The sequence below is a fragment of the Stenella coeruleoalba genome, assembly GCF_951394435.1.
Source record: "Stenella coeruleoalba genome assembly, chromosome: 20".
NCBI classification, from domain to species: Eukaryota; Metazoa; Chordata; class Mammalia; order Artiodactyla; family Delphinidae; genus Stenella; species Stenella coeruleoalba.
This window is the reverse complement of record NC_137166.1, coordinates 17041731-17056698: the sequence shown is the minus strand read 5'-3', so window position 1 is coordinate 17056698 and position 14968 is coordinate 17041731. Positions and strand designations below refer to the sequence as shown.

The window sequence follows — 14968 nt, the reverse complement described above, 5'->3', positions numbered from 1 at the left end:
CTTAACAACTGCGCCACCAGGGAAGCCAGAAAATATTTCTTATAAGTGTTTTCCTTCTGTTAAAAATAATATGCATGGCTCCATATAGTCTTACTTTTATGATGAAATGCCACACTGTCTCATCTGTTATCACAATCTAGTGATAGCCCCTTTCATTTTCCCAAGATTTTATTAGAATTTAGAAAAGGTTAATTAGTTATCCACTGATCTTAGTTGAAGAAGATTTTAAAAAATATAATATTCCAAAACATTCTAGTAGGGTATAAAGCTACCACCACAAGGGGGTACTATAATTTTATCAAATTTGTCCTGGTAAGTTGGTTCAGAAAGTGAAATGATTACAGCTTGCTGAGTTAATTTTAATATGCTAATACATCACAGCAAGTTGGGAACTTAAATAAAATGATACAATTAAAATGCTTTTATGGGATGTAGAAAGACTTAGTAAGGTCATTTATAGATTATATTAGAATTATTGGGTTTAAGATTCAGCATTGTTAAAAGAAATCAGCAGATATCTGACGTATGCATTTTAGTGACCTTTGAATGAAGAAGTGAATGTTGAATTGTGTGGATCTTGTTCTGGGTTCTTAAAATAAATTAACTCTCTGGGCTCCCCTCTAAATACAGCTAGGATCAAGCCTTTAGATATTAATTTCTTTAGTGTTGCAACATAGAAAATGTTGCAGTATGTTAATCCTAGAAGGGATTTTTTTGAAAGGCTATCATAGAAGACTTTAGTTTCTTAATGTGCCTCTGAAAGTGATTCTCCAATTTTCCTTGGTAATAAATTTGAGTGGCTTGTACTCCTCTTGGTTGGACAATTCTTCTCTTTCATTTAGACTGAAATCTTTGAAGGTGCTTATATGGGCAAAGGAAATTTTTTTTCTTTTTTTGATGTAACATCCTGTTACTCTGTGTTTTTGCGTTAATTTTACCAGGTGTTGCTCATTTGCTAGTCAGGGTAGACTAGGGATATTTAAAATAAGCTCATGATTCGTCTATGTGGAAGAGGAATTACATGTTTATGGACTGCAAATAGAACTGCTAGATATTCTATCTTTTGTCACATACTTACTCAGTGGCATGTTGGTCCGATATTTAGCATCATCCTAGGATTAAATGAGATATTGTGTGTAAACTGCCTAGTATATTAGCTGGGGCAATGATGAGGCAACCCACAGCCTCAGGGCTGCTGGAGGCCTCCTTGGCTCTACCATATGGCCCTCGATCTCACTGCAAAATGTAAGGTTAGAAAACTGCCTCTGTGTCTCTACCTCTCAAATATGCACAAATGCTAGAATTTAGTGGCTAAAAAGCACAGTCATTTTTCTCGACGTTCTTCTATTCAATAAAGTAAGCAATCTGTATTTTAAGAATTTGTGATTTACTCCTCCACAGGACTAAATACAATAAATATTTTGTATTAAAAAAAAAGCAAACCTCAACCCTTTTGATGTCTCTTAAATTATCTTAGCCTAAAAAAGATTGCTCATGACTGTCCAAGGACATAATTTGGTAAAGGAATTTTTCTTTCTTTTTTTCCCTTCTTATTGCCAGTAGGACTCCTATTTACCTGAAGGCCCTGACTTGTCTCCACCCTTAGAATGATTCTGATCTTGAGCAGTGGCAGCTGTTTCATGTTTTCATTGGTACAAATCCTTTGTGTAAATTCAGTCTTTTGTAGTTCATACTGTCTCATATCATTTTCCTCTGTTCTCTGCTCTCTGTGCCTGATTTCCTAATGCCAATATGTGTTATTTCAGAATCTGAGCTCTACTTGTCCATCTTCCCATCTGTTCTGCCTGGTGATGGTCAAAGTTGACTGGACTGGAAGACTCAGTTTCCAGTGTTACTAAGCTTTGAACCACTGAGAATCAGTCTCTTCTTCTTTCTGAACTTTGATATGTTAAGCTTAATATAAATTTATCTTTATGGCTAATAAATAGATTATACAACAGCATGTACAGCATCAACCCATTTAAAAAACATGCATGTTACTATTAAAGTCCCTTTTTAAATGAGTGGATCTTAGGAGAAAATTAGATATTGAGAAATTCCTGCTTCTGATGGAAGATGCAGTGGAAAATAGAGGCCCCTGTGGGAAGCAGGCTTTGCTTATGATGCCAGAATTTTAAGTGTTGGTGTGGAAACTAAACATGGTGGCAGGAATTGTGTATATTTTGCTCACTATTATTTACCCAGAGCCTAGGATAGCATCTGTCATGTGATAAGCCCATAAGAAATATGTGCTGAATGAATGAAATGAAGAACTGAGACCTGAGCACACAATGGGACTATTGCATGATATATCCAGCCTGTTCGGATGACTTGACTCCTTGGCTTTCCTGGAATAAGCACCTTTGACAATGACCTGCAGCATCATGTCATGGCCCCAGAAGATCACTAACACGTCATCTTCCATTAGCCATATCTTTTGCCAGATAGGATATTTATACAGGTGTCTGGTATTGCTACTTCTAAACAAAAAGGCTTTTTTTTTCTGAAAGAGACTGATTTATTTGATCAGCACTGAAGATGGATTGGTGGGGTTGGGATAACCTACTTACTTGAAGATTAGGGAAAGTTAAGGAAGAAAACCATCTTTCCTTAACTCCTCCAGCTAACTTGGGGATCGACTGACATAGAGTAGATATCTAATACATCTTTGCTTCTTGGCATGGGAGAGGCTTGAGTATCTTACAGGTTGTGGCAAAAGAGCCATAGGAATGAAATGGGGTAATTGATGGGCAAGGCCCTGGGCAGGCATATGGTGATGGGGTCAGCATCACAAGGCCAGAGGAGGGACATTTCTTCTGGAATCTCATAAATCAGAAACTAGATTCTTTCCTGCCCTCATCTGCCACATCCAGTTGAACACCATGAACAAAGTATCTAGTTCCTAAATATCTTGAGGTCTGGTCCCTTCTCTTTTTCAACTGTTGCTGTATTGGTTCAGGTTCTCACTTTTTGCAGCCTAGAGTACTGTAACAGAGTGCTGCACTGGACTTCTGTAATACAGCAAAAATGCTGTTCTGGACTGTTGTAATATGGTCAGGTGCTGTCTGCACTATTCTAACAAGTGTCCTTTCTTTTATTCTAGTCTGCCTCAATTGAATGTTCACCCTGCTGCCAGAGGGATCTTTCTAAAGTGCAAGTCTGATCATGTGTATTTTCTGTTTAAAAAAAACTCACAGTGACTCCCCATTGCTTTCAGGGTAAAATCCCAGTGCCTTAGCCTGGAATCCAAGGTTCTTTGTGATCTAAACTATGCCTGCTTGTTTAGCTTCACCTATTATAGCTACTCCTATTGGACCCTAGACCTCAGCCATATATCCTAGAAGTTATCAGCTCTTTTATCCCTGTACCTTTACTTGTGCAATTCCTTGAACTTGAAATGTCCTTTCCCCCCATTCCATGCCTCTGTACTTGGTGATGGTTAGTGAGGTCTTGATGGTGGAGCCATCTTTCCTTGGTGCCTGACTTACATTATCTCTGTGCCCTCTATTCATCAGAGGCAGTCTGCCTGCCTCTTCCCGTTTTAAAGTGTATGCCTTGTTTTGGGATATTCACACTGTTTCTTGTTTTCTCTTCTATTTTTTAAAATTTGATGATTTTATGGTTCACTTAAGAAGTAATGTTTCTTAATCCTACTGTAATCATATAATGTCAGAAGTATTAATTATACAGTAAAAATTAAAGAGATGATTTCTACCAAGTTAGAAGCTGTTCTGTCATGTTCATTGTCAAGGGAAAGCCTATTTTATTTTAGAGTTTTCCTAAGGGTAAGACAATGAGGCTAACATGGGGTTTAATGTTTGGTGGAGAAAATGCAAAGAATGGGTGGAAATGGTGAGGTGATGATTTCGAAACACTTGCAAGGCAAATATACTCACTAGATAACTTTCTTTTCATATTAAAACTTCTTTCAAACCTCTTTCTGGGAATAGGTATACAAATAAAATAGCTCTTTTTTTTTTTTTTTTGCGATACCCGGGCCTCTCACTGTTGTGGCCTCTCCCATTGCGGAGCACAGGCTCCGGACGCGCAGGCTCAGCGGCCATGGCTCACGGGCCTAGCCGCTCCGCGGCATGTGGGATCCTCCCGGACCGGAACACGAACCCGCGTCCCTTGCATCGGCAGGCGGACTCTCAACCACTGCGCCACCAGGGAAGCCCTAAAATATCTCTTTTTGAATTTCTGTGGAGTCTTGATAAGTATCGTGGGGCTTATTCTTGATTATCTGTGTGAAGCTTTAATTAGAAGAAGAGTATAGTAATTTTTTTTTTTTTTTTTTGCGGTAAGTAATATATTTTTGAAGCAGAAAAGACAGGAATGAAAAAATACTTCAAATAATTCTCAATTTCTATTTACCGAGATCTGATACAAGCAGAAATAATTAGAGTGATAAAGTCTAACCCCACTAGTAAATTTGACTTAAAGCCAAGAGCAGCACAGCCAGGACACTTATGTTCATGTTTAAATTACTCAAGTGCTTAATTGTATAATTTCAGTTTCAATTACTAAATGCCCTTACTTTTAAAATTAGTCCTTTGGGTATTAGCTGCATGATGTTGTTATTAAAGTTGAAAATCTGCTATTATGGTTTAGAGGATTATTGTAAAGTTGTTGGCATATGTCCTGTTTAATAAATAAGTTTAATTGTGCATGTAATCTGGTAATTTAATAATGATGAATTATATTTTACAGAAATGTAGAATGACTGTTTTCTTCTTGGGGTAAAACAAAATTACTTTTTAGGATTTATTTTCCAGAGGAAATATTTTTTATAAAAATACCTAAAATACCTCTTGTACCATGTAAACTCCTGTAAAGAGTAAGACTTAATGGAGATTTTACATTAAAAATCGCCCCTCCCATATAAAAGAGGTTGGCAATACGGAAATGAAGTTCAGTTAACCAGCAAGTGATGTTTATACATTTAATGCTTTTTCAGTTTGTCTCACCTCTAGAATATTGAGAGTATGACAGAGTAGCCCATACAGTAGATTAGTGTATTGTTGCCCTGTGAGGCACATTCCTATTTGGATGTGAACTTGCAGCTGCTATTAATGTTAATGAGCTTCACTAGTCAAGAAAGTCCCTTGAGCTCATCCTGAATTACCTTGGGCAAAACCATCTGATTGGCATTATATCGTTCATGCTTCTGTCAGCTCTACTTGTCTTTATTGAATCCTAGTGGGGAAAAAAAGCCAATTGTTTTAGACATATCTCAGAATAAGAAAGTTCAGAATTTTAGAATTCAAATATATTTTCTTTTCTAAATGATATTGGCCTCTCAGTTGATTCTTACATGAAGTCTTTGCATCAAGAAGGGTTGCTTTTTTAACCTCTGCCTTTATTTGATGGATGAAGAAACAGAGGGACGAAAGGTTTCTTCATCTTTTGTGAAAGATTGTACAACTAATGGTAGAGAAAGGACTAAAATCCAGCTCCAATTAAAACAAATCCAATTGATATATTATCTGACTTGTTTCAACACATTGAGAGGAGATTAAGAGTGTTTTCAAAAAACTGGGTATAAGTTTGTGATGGGTCCATAGAATATTAAGCAACTAAAAAAAATAATTACCTGTAGGTAAAACAGTAAGTTGTATTAGAAAAGAAATCAATTATACCATGCGGCTCAGTTGTAAACAATATTTACATGATCATGTTAATTTAAACACTGATTATTGATTTGACTAAAAACTATGATACAGCTGTGTTGGGAAGAAGAGGTAGGAGGAATTTGTGTGTGTGTGTGTGTGTGTGTGTGTGTGTGTGTATGTGTGTGTGTGTGGTGGGGTAAGTGGCTGGGTGGATAGTGGTAAAAATCCTCATTTTCCATAATAGAAAGTAAATGAATGATAAGCATATTAATTAAAATACAGATGTAGATATTAGAAGAAAGAGCTACAAGAATCTAAAGTGCTGGTCTCTGAAGAATTGCCCACCAGTTCTTTGATATTCCTCTCTTCAGGAGGTGAACTAGTGTCCCTGTTCCTCTAGTATGGGCTGGACTTAGTGACTCTCATTTAATGAATAGAATAAAGCAGAGTGATAGTTTGTAACTTCTCAGACTAGACTGTAAAAGTTATCGGGGCTCTCTTAGAACACTCGTTTGGGATAAAATCAGATACCATGTGCAAGGATGCTCAAGCAGTCCTATAGAGAGGTCTGCATGGTGAGTGACATGTAGGTGCAACAGCGAGGAACTCAAGATCGAGTCTGAGGGAGTGGCTCTGCATGGGTCTATGTCATTTAGTGGTAGACTGAGTGATCATTTTCTAAGATGGAAAATGGAGACTTTCATATCCTGAAGCATATATTCCGAAAACTGCACTCTAAAATATTTTAACTTCTTGGTTGTCCCTATAAATTTTAGACAGTGAACAACCCTAAATGGACCTCATTAAGATTTCTAAAATTAAAGTAGAACATATTATTTAAATATTCTCAACAAATGTTATGTGGTCTCCTAGGGTTTAATTAATTAGTTAAGTAATTGGTTCTGTTTATTTAAAAATATTGAATAGATACTCCCAGCACCAAGATCAAGACAGTTCCATTTTTCTTCTACATGGTGCATTTATTTCTAGGCACCTTTTCTTGGAGAGTGGCTCTTTGGTGTTCTAATTTTATGGGACGGAGGTGGGTGTCTTCTATTAGTCTCTTCTTCTTGGGAAGGCCCAAGTCCTAGTCTTCTGTCCCTCACACACCACTGTATTGCAGTCAGAGCAGGTGGTCAATGTCACCAGGGTTTGGTGGGACCAAAGCTGCCTTTGGCACTTGCTTATATTTCTGGATTTCAGCTTCCACTTTTCTTTTGTTGTCAGGGGTGTCCTTATTATTAGCCCAGCTCTGCATTTGAGTTTTATTTGAAATTATTATACCCAGCATTTTTAGTCATTTGCAGTGGGAGAGTTACTCGGAGTCTCTAGTCTGTTCTGTCGGCAAAGATTCTGATTTAGGTAAGCCAGTATTTGTGAACAGTTGGGTCTGTGATGAACAGTGTAAAAACAAATTCCACACTCAAGATGAGGAAGCTCAAGAAAAACTACTCATTACCAGCTGTGTCAGGCATTGTTGATGCTCCCACGCATATTCTATCAGCCCACCTATGTTTGCCTGCAGCTGAGGTCAGTCCTGGGTATGCCAAGCTTTTCATCTTAATATCTCCTGCCTGAGGGCTTTCTCTGGCTCTTCAGTGTCTGGGCTGAGCACAGGTGCAGCCTATAAGGGTGGAGGTGGTTCTGTGCTCAACCCTCAGCCAATGAGGGCCGGGAGTTGGTAGATAAATACTCCACCTCCCAGACCTCAGGTGTGTAGGTTCTGAGGCGTGTTCCGGAGAGTCTCGGAGAGTCTCGGACGGTCCCAGCCGGTCCCAGCCGGTCCCAGCCGGTCCCAGCCGGTCCCAGCGGCACTGCGCTCCCGGTGTTGGTCAGGTAAGCTGCTAAGCGATGCACCCTTATATGGCTTTTCTTTTTTCTTTTCCCCACTTCCTTACTGGTGCTTTCTGGGACCACTTCTCAAATCGACTACCTAAAACTTTATCTTAGGATCTGATTTTGGGAGAGCCCTAGACGCCATCACATAGCTATAAACTTTTTTTTGACTCTGTATACAGTGGAATTAGCCTCCATGGATTTTTAAGCTTAAGAATTCTCCATGTCAACTTTTCTTGATAACATGGAAATGACTTCTCTGAATTTAGCCTTAAAGAAAAAAAGGTTAACTGCTTGGTAACAATTTTGGTTTGATATGTGAAGTGCGGTGTTTTCATGGTCTATTCTCATTTAAAAACATGCTGTAGGAAAAGTGTTGGTAAAGCTACCCTTTCCTTTGTCTTTTCTCTGATATTTAAATTCAACTTTTGTCTTTTAAAATGTTTTATAAGTATTACAAACTATTCTATTAATTGACCCAGAAAGAGAAGTAATAAATCTTTCTAGAAATTTCACAGATGCAGAAGTGGTAGCATAAGATGATAACAGTGATTACTGCTACCTAAAAAGGTGAGAAAATTAGTAAGAATAAATATGAATTCAAACCTCTGTAAAATAGTAGAGAGGCTATGATTAATGTTGGTAAGGATTCCATCTGTTACGTGTTTCTTTTGTTTAATTTCGTATATAAGTTTTTGGGAACACAAAATTGTTTTAATTCGCATGTTTTTGTGGCTTTTTCTTTTGGTGCTCACCATTGGCCACCCAAAGTTACCTCTCATTAAGGAGGTTTCAGAAGTCTCCAAAGCTGGAAATAATTGAAAGTGATTACGTGTGCAAATAGGTTTGAATTTTTTTGTTGTGTTGTTAGTCAGTGGTGATTTGAGATTTCCTTGGTGATGCTGGAAGGAAGTTTTGAGCAAGTTGGAGTGTCATTGAGGGGCAGGATAGCAGAGTGGAAGATCATGACCTTTGCACTCAAGTACCCATCGTAGCCTGTTGCTAACTTTGTGCACCTGGGCAACTGCTCGTTTCTCACCTGGAAAACCCACTTAGTAAGGTAATTATAAGGGTTAAACAGGGTGGTCCATGTGAAGTACTAAAGAGGGCCTAGCATATACTGCAGCTGTGTAATGCGAACTTACTGCAATGCAGAAACCTTGAAGTAATCTGAGCAGGATGACTGTCTCCCATTTCTTTTCCCCACTTCCTCACTGGTACCTAATTTCTGAAGAAATGCGGTTTATAACTTTACATGGGAGCTTTTTAGACTACCTCATTTACCTATCATTGTTGCATAGTTTAGTTCTCCTCTTGAAACATCTCATCCTAAAGCATGGATCTCCCTCAAGTTGTAATTTCAACTCTGGCATCATTTCCAAAATGGTTTGGTTTGTGGGCTTGTATTCTAAGTACTGTAACATCACATGTTTGACCTACCCCATTTCTTTTGAAAATTTGCTCTTGGCTCAGCTCCAGGAGTTTTTATTTCAGGGTTCTCCTGGATACTATACCTCAGGCCCCAAATTCTGTGACTCCCAAATTGGAACTTAGACCCCAAAAAGTCATATCGGGGTGCCAACACAGACTGTTCTAGAATAGCATCGTATTTTTGGAAACACAGTTTTAACAAGAGTGAGTAAGGTACTAAAAATTGGTCCCAATGTTATTATTTCCTCCATAAGGCATGTTGAGTAGTGCTCACTACATAGTGTTTGCAGCCAATAAGCTTATTTCTTAGGCACCTTTTTTTTTTTTACCTTTTTTTTTTTTGTGGTACGCGGGCCTCTCACTGTTGTGGCCTCTCCCGTTGCGGAGCACAGGCTCCGGACGTGCAGGCTCAGTGGCCATGGCTCACGGGCCTAGCCGCTCTGCGGCATGTGGGATCCTCCCGGACCCGGGCATGAACCCGTGTCCCCTGCATCGGCAGGCGGACTCTCAACCACTGCACCACCGGGGAAGCCCTCTTAGGCACTTTTGTGCTATTAATTTGAGTTATATACTTAGAATGAGTCAAGTCTGTTCTCAAGCCTGTTTATGCCAATTTTACTTGATATTATACCTATGCACTATGGTTAAATGTTATGTAAACTGATGAATTATGAGTATTAAGTAAAGAGTTGTTTCTGTGAAAATAACATTAAATACTTTAGATAAAACTCAAAGGCATGCTGTTAAAAATGCTGTCAGATTAGATGTTTAGTGTTGGAAAATATCACAAATCCAGAAGTGTTCTGTTCTTAGATTGCTTTACATCCTTGCTATACTTGAAATGAACTGGAAATCATAGACAGTATCTTAGTTGCAGCTCATGCAAGAAAAATAGTGTGATAGTCCAGTTGGTGGATTTATACTGAAAGAAAAGTCTTGGTTTTATATCAAAAGTTTGGTAGCAAATATTTTACAACAAATAGGTGGAAGAAAATAAAGATGCTGCATATTGGGCAATAGAAGGGAGAAATTATCCATTGAACAACCTGTTGATTATAGTCTACAGATTAGTGAATCATTTATCAAAATATTTTATTGGTGAATATTTTTATAATATAAACAGACCCAAAGTGTAAGATACTGCTTATAAAAACAATTACATGAAAAGTAGAGTGCACATCATGAAGATCCCAAGAAACATCACAGCACTGGCCTGCAGCCTTCCATCTGGAGCCTAAAAATTGCCACTTGAGGTTATTGACCAAGCCAAAAATCCTAGAGCACTTAAAAGTATGAATTGTTTGCCTTTACTAGTTTACTATAGCTCACAAAACATGGCATGGATGAACTCTACAAAGAACTTGTTTTTTATGAAATAGTACATTTTCTAAAGAAAACTGAAATACTGAAAGGGCTGTATTCTTTTAGCTATCTCTCCTTTATATCCCAATTTTAAGGACTGTGTAGAGGATGTAAATGCCATGTTTTCCCCAGCAGATATAACCTCTTTGATCTAGTCAGTGATGGGTTAAGGAATTCTGAAATGTTTATAGAATAATACAAGTGAAAGTTTTTGACTTTTATTTTGGAAACAGTTGAAGATAGATAAAAATGTAGGTAGTGCAGAATTATTGAGAGTTATCAACATGATAGATACTATTTATATTATTGGAGTAGAATAGTTTCCAGTTTAGCATATACTGCATCTTGGAGAAAACTGTCCTGAACTTGACAACCACTACAGAAAATCTAAATGTACAAGAAGAAAGTAAAAGACATGGTTTATTAGTTTGCTGATCTCAAATCAAGGGTTCTAGTGACTTTTAGGATGGTGTGTAACAGGGTTGAGGGTGACAATTTATAGGAAAATGAAACTGAAGGATGTAGAAATCACACATGCCAAAAGAAGAAAAGATGGAGCTGAATATGAAGAAAAAGATAAAAACAAATCAAGAGGCAAACATTACTCATGTTGTAACCAAAAAAATGCCCCTTTACAGTATACTGGACCACAGCTTGAATTGACAACAGTCAGCAATATGGTACATAAACATGGAGGGACTAGATATGAAAATAGTATGCCATCCTCTAACAAATTAATACTAGATTTATTGAATGAATATGTATTTACATTTTGAGGTAAAATGTTTAATATATGAATTCTTTTAAAAATTATTTTTCTTCCTTTAACCATTAAAATTTTAAAAGTTAGCATGTCAACTGTCAACTCTGAATCAAATAGGATTTCTACTGTATTCTTAAATACGCCCTCTGAGTTTCTTTTGCCACTCTTAGCTTGATTCTTCTCAGATTAGATTGAATAATGAGTTGAGGGGACTTCCCTGGTGGCACAGTGGTTAAGGATCCACCTGCCAATGCAGGGGACACGGGTTCAAGCCCTGGTCCAGGAAGATCCCACATGCTGCGGAGCAACTGAGCCCGTGCACCACAACTACTGGAGCCCGTGCACCTAGAGCCTGTGCTCCGCAACAAGAGGAGCCACCGCAATGAGAAGCCCACGCACCGCAACGAAGAGTAGCCCCCGCTCACTGCAACTAGAGAAAGCCCGTGCGCAGCAGCGAAGACCCAACGCAGCCAAAGTATAAATAAATAAATTAATTAATTTAAAAAAATGAGTTGAAGCTTTATCAGTTGAGAGTTGTGGCATCCAGAGTCAGCAGACTTAGCTTCAGCATCTTCCAAGTGACAGAGTAATGCCTTCATAAGACGAAGAGCAAAGTGACTATTTAGGTGTATAAGTGATTGAAGCTGTGATCACCCACTACCGTTAGATGGCCTTGGGATGTTTCTTATACCAGTTAATCAAATAAGTACATGCCAATAGATTCGGGAACTGAAAGCTTTCAGGATAGACTCAAAGTTAGCTACATTTGAAACTCTGACTAATGCATCAGCGTAACTGCAGTTACATCGCGTAACTGCAGTTACATCCCATAACTGCAGTTGCACATTGCACAGCTGCAGCTTTGCTCTGATGCCAACAGGTGAGGACAGGATTAGGGGAAATTTTGTGAGCTAATGAAAATTACGGGATTATAAAAATCTATATGCAAGGCTTTTATGTGCTTCTGTTTCATTTACATCTTGTCTTCCCCCCCTTTTTTTTCCACCTATCACCCTTTGGCTATTAAAGAGTTGAGGCGGGGATTCCTTGTGGATTGTGTGACCTTCAGAGAAATAAAGCAAAGACAAAAAAGACTTGGTTCTCTGTTCTTACTGCCTATGTGAGTGCCCATCCACTGTTTTCTTTTCACGGTAAACAGGGCATAATATGCATCACATTACTAGCCTTAGAGCTTCAATTAAGTGATTCAGTCACCCTGTTTCGGTCATTATGCAGAATTGACAGAAAGTTTTCCTCTTGCTCCCAGAAATTGCTGATATTCCTTTGGGAGAACTAAAGACACTGTATTAAGAGGAACATTAAGAAACTTGACAAATGAGAACAACAGACAGCAGAAGCCAGCACACGTTCAAAGGAAAGTGACTACAACCTCTGTCATTGCATTTTCAAAAAAATCCCCTTATCGGATGATTAATAAAACACTCACATACTGTCTAATGTGTTTTTCTCATGACATGATGTATTCTAGTAGGCACATTTGTGGGTGTAGTGGGCTTTTCTTTTATGAAAGATCTGAATCATAAGATGGAATGTCTAAGGGTTTTTTAAAATGTAATATTGAAATATAACAGTAGTAAAACTATACACTAATAACCCTCATCTTCCCCAGCTTTAGATCAAAATAGCAAGCTACTGCATCGTCGGTAATACAGATATGAATTTAATACAGTTGACAATATGCCCACATCTCTCTTTGAGCTTTGAGGAATGAAGAATACAAAAACAAGCCAATATCAATTATTATTTTCCTATATCCCTGTGCATCCCTTTAACATCAAAATCCGTTGCTAATGTCATGTAACTTCCTGGTCCCTTTTCAAGGTCTTCAGTTTAACCCCACTGTAGTCCCAGACCATCACAATGACACCTGGCCCTCCTTGTTCTAAGGAACTTCTCTACCGGATTAAGCAGTTTGTGGGCTCTTGGTAAATGTTGTTGAACAAAAACATGGTATCCGTTTTCTTACCATTTCTCTCACAGCCAATCTTACCTACCAATCTTGCTCTTCTCTGCCCCTTACTGGCATCTCCAACCATCCTAGTGTCTTGGTTTCATCCAGGCTATTTGGTAGAATTCTATGATTATCTATGGCAAGAGTGCCCTTTCCAGTACCTTTGGTCTATTACAGGTACTTGACCATTTGCAGTTTTTCAGGCTTTCTTCTGTCCATTCTCCACTCCCTTCTGCAAACACACAGACACCAACACTTTGTCTCCTAATTCCATAGCATGGAGTCAGCAGTAGTATACAACAAGCCCTGGCCTCTTCTCTCTGCTTTTTTTCTATACTCACTGCAAATAATTTATGGTTTCTATGAGAGGGTGACTTGACCTCTAATTTAAGAGAGATTAGACTACCCAATAGGACTACATATCCTATATTTGACATGTTATTTCATAGCCCTTATGACTTTCCTTTCATATTTTTCTAGCAGTCTCAGATGCTTCTTTTCTCTAAAGCTGATTCTTATATTTTGGAAACCCACCCTACTGTTAGTGAAATGCGCTGCTTCCTTGAAATCTTCCATTGTTTTAGTCATATTTCAACTTATTTTGCCCTTGGTTCTGCATTTAATATTTCTCTTCCAATTCTGTTTTCTCAAAGTAGATTGTTAATTAATTGGGTATACATTTGAAAGAGATACTGCCCCTCCTTTATTTTTATTTTATTTTATTTTTTTAAAATTTATTTTCATCGGCGTTGGGTCTTTGTTGCTGCCTGCGGGCTTTTCTCTAGTTGCAGCGAGCGGTGACTTCTCTTCGTTGCGGCGCACGGGCTTCTCATTGCGGTGGCTTCTCTTGTTGCAGAGCACAGGCTCTAGGTGTGCGGGCTTCAGTAGTTGTGGTATGCGGGCACAGTAATTGTGGCTCACAAGCTTTAGAGCGCAGGCTCAGTCGTTGTGGCACACGGGCTTAGTCGCTCTGCGGCATGTGGGATCCTTCTGGACCAGGGCTTGAATCTGTGTCTCCTGCATTGGCAGGTGGATTCTTAACCACTACGCCACCAGGGAAGTGGCCCCTCCTCTGTTTAAAGAGACACTACCCTTCGTTTGTTTGGTTCAAATGAGAAAAGTAGGATAAATGCTTGACTCATTTCTGTTATTTACCCATTTTTAAGATTATGAATTAGTTTCTAACTATTCTCTAAAGGTGGCCAATTAATTTCTTTAAAAAATTATTTTGTCTTGGACTCATGGATTGAAACATACTTGATAAGCTCCAACCTTATTGAAGCTTAAGTTACCCCAGGTTTCGTCAGTGGGAGGCTCTTTAAATTGGCAACTGAATCTTTTTGGCATGACCCTGGTAGACTTTGTTAGCTTTCCTGCTATGTGGGATAACAAAACATTCAGGCTCATTTTATTTGTTTCCTGCCAAAGACGTAGAGTCAGTTATTTCACCAAGAAGCCCTATTTTCTTTTGGTAGGAAATGGTATTCCATCACCATGATCTGGGCACTAGGGAGGTGCATTACTATATTTCACTGTATTATTTCTACAAAATGTCTGCTGGAATTTTGATTGGGATTGTGCTGAATCTATAGATCAATTTGGGGAGAACTAACACCTTAACAATATTGAGTATTTCATTTGTTATATCATTTCACTTATTATGCCTTCTTAAAATTTTCTCCCAATGTTCTGTTGTATACAGACTGCTGTATAGACATTTTTGTTAAAATTTATACCTATGTGTTTCTTGCTCTTTGATGTAATTGATAATGGTTCTTTAAATTTATTTTCCACTTCCCCCTTTCCTAGTATGTAGAAATACTACTGATTTTTATATATTGATCTTGTATTCTGTAACCATGTTAACACATTTATTCTAGTTGCTTTTTAGAAAAATAGAATCTGTAGGATTTCCTACTTAGATGACAATGTTGTCTCTAAATACAGTTTCATTTATATTTTACAATCTGGATGCCTTTTGTTTGTTTTATT

The 14968-nt window shown here is 38.2% G+C and overlaps 1 protein-coding gene across 8 annotated transcripts in view; it reads left to right on the top strand.

Annotated features, from left to right (window-relative positions):
- The window catches only part of ZFHX3 (zinc finger homeobox 3), a gene marked incomplete at its 3' end in the record, with an annotated part of 1354624 nt that overhangs the window by 25262 nt on the left and 1314394 nt on the right, over positions 1–14968 (top strand). Inside the window, exon 1 of one of the 8 annotated variants that reach the window (XM_079907055.1) lies at positions 7340–7448. The exons of the other annotated variants lie outside the window; for them this stretch is intronic. Of the gene's footprint in view, positions 1–7339; positions 7449–14968 lie in introns of those variants that run through there. 8 annotated transcript variants of the gene reach the window in all.